This window comes from Tarenaya hassleriana, unplaced genomic scaffold (genome assembly GCF_000463585.1).
Source record: "Tarenaya hassleriana unplaced genomic scaffold, ASM46358v1 Cleome36, whole genome shotgun sequence".
Taxonomy (NCBI): Eukaryota; Viridiplantae; Streptophyta; class Magnoliopsida; order Brassicales; family Cleomaceae; genus Tarenaya; species Tarenaya hassleriana.
Window position 1 is genome coordinate 343,074 of NW_010966665.1, and position 2,509 is coordinate 345,582.

Sequence of the window (2,509 nt, forward strand, 5' to 3'; positions counted from 1 at the left end):
ATGGTGCGCGTAGAGACGATTTGACGGACTCTGTCCTGCGACTTGTCGTACGGCCGACTTGTCGTACGGACTTGATTGTGATTGTTGCGTGCTTACTGTGATTTATGTGTTCAATTCCTGTTTATTAGAATATTAGTACATACACACATATATCTATATGTTTGTACTTTCCCTGGCACCATGAGAATGGAACTCCGGGTTACGCCCGAGTTCACTCTCTAAGCAATTAGCTTAGGACGTTGTTACGCAACGTTTCAGGCCGTGCGCAGCAGTAGTCGAGGAGCGGACATCGGAGACCTGGGCAGAGCACATCTACAGATCATGTATAATTACGTATTTTGATACATTTATATGGTATCAGAGCAGTTCCTTCCACGGGGAAAGAATATGCTTGTATTTTCACTGAATTTGGGGATGGTAAAAAAAAATGATTTTTAAAGATTTTATAAAAATCTAAGCATGATCACCAGGTCCCGATACTCAATAAGAGTTTCTTGTCCGCATTAGCTATGTCTCCACGACGTACTGCACCTATGCAATGACCTCAAGGACCGACGGCACCCCCGCCGAATAACGAAATGGCGAGAATGCAACGTCAATTCGCACTGTTCCAAGGGAACGTCTGGCAGTTCATACGAGGACGTATGCAACCGCCACCGCCACCGCATGCTGCTCCACTTGCAGCAAGGCCGGAAGGAGGTTTTCGACCACCACCACCGATGCCTGCACCTCAAAGGATGCCAGAGCAAGTGGTAGTGGACTACTTGCCATTTGTCAAGGAACTCCGAGCTTTGGGCACTCCGGAGTTTGAGGGTTCTCTCAGCCCGGAGGCAGCGGAGGACTGGATGATCAAGATCACCCACCACTTCAACTACATCAGGTGTCCGCTGGGATACCGCACTGAGTTAGCGAGCCATCATCTGGCTGGCGCAGCCCGCCATTGGTGGGAGGAGGTTGTACGTGAAGCTCCCGCAGGACATCAGTTCTCGTGGGAAGAGTTCCGGGCAGAGTTCGAGCAGAAGTACTACCGGAGGCAAGATCAGGGTCACCGTATTACGGAATTCCTTCGCCTTGAACAGGGTAATATGACTATTCGAGAGTACGAAGCGGAATTCAACCGACTGTTGAAGTATGGAGGCCACCTAGTGCCGACCGAGGAGTACAAGATCCAGAAATTCATTGCTGGGTTACGTGCTTCTCTCAGGAGAATGATCGAGTGTCATGAGTACCCTACGTTGAGTCGGTACATCAACCAACTCGACAAGGTGGAACGCAGTGAGAAGGAGAGGATGGAAGCCAAGAGACAAGACCGTGGTCCCTATAGGAGAGTGCCAGTCAACCGTCCCCCAGTGAGAGTTGGACAGACGAGTCAACCCCGCGACAAGGGGAAGGCTCCGGCGTATCGTCCCACGACCCTGGCTCAGCCAATACAGTATAGGAGGCCATGTGCTAAGTGTGGTCGAGACCATACTGGACCGTGTGGAAACACCATGTCGTGCTACCGCTGCGGTCAACCAGGGCACTTTGCTGCTAGATGCATGGCGAACCTAGATCCTCAAACCAACAACAAGCCTCCACGCCCAGCGCATAAGAGATCCGGTGTTGCTCCGAGAGTTTATGCTCTCACAGCTGAGCAAGATGCCCAGGAGGAGCCATACACAGTGGAGGAGCCATTTGCTGCAGAGCCATTGGCCACCTACGAGGCCACTGATGAAGACTATCTGGAGGAGGACGATGTTGCCGCTATCACAGGTATCATTTGCATACACGATGTTGCATGCTTCACTTTGTTTGACACAGGAGCTACACATAGCTTCTTGAGTGAGAAAAAGGCAGGAGAGTTATCAATCATGGAGATCGATACAACTACACCTTTTATGGTGTGTACACCTGCAGGACAGACTCTTCCAGTACAGGGGATTTTGCATTGCATGCCCTTGACTATCTGTGGGAGGATGTTGACTGCAGATCTTATCGTCGTACCTATCCGGGGTTACGACCTAATACTGGGAATGGATTGGTTATCGAAACATCAAGCCCAGATTGACTGCCGTCAGCGAACCATCTGGTTCACTGAGGAGAACGGAGGATTCGAGTTCGCTGGGAACAGATCACGGAAGGTGTACCCCATTATATCAGCTCTGAAGGCTAACAGGATGATTGAGAAAGGGAATGAAGCCTTACTGGTCGTAATCACAGCAACCGAAGAAGCAGAAACAAAACTGGAAGATACCGCTGTGGTTCGGGAATTTCCCGATGTGTTTCCCGATGAACTACCTGGACTACCACCAGGACGGGAGGTAGACTTCTCCATTGAGGTTGTGCCAGGAACGGAGCCAATATCTAAGACTCCATATCGGATGGCTCCGACCGAGATGGCAGAACTGAAGAAACAGTTGAACGAACTAATGGAGACAGGGTTTATCCGACCGAGCGTATCATCATGGGGAGCACCGGTGTTATTTGTGAAGAAGAAGGATGGTAGTATGCGACTCTGCATCGACTACCG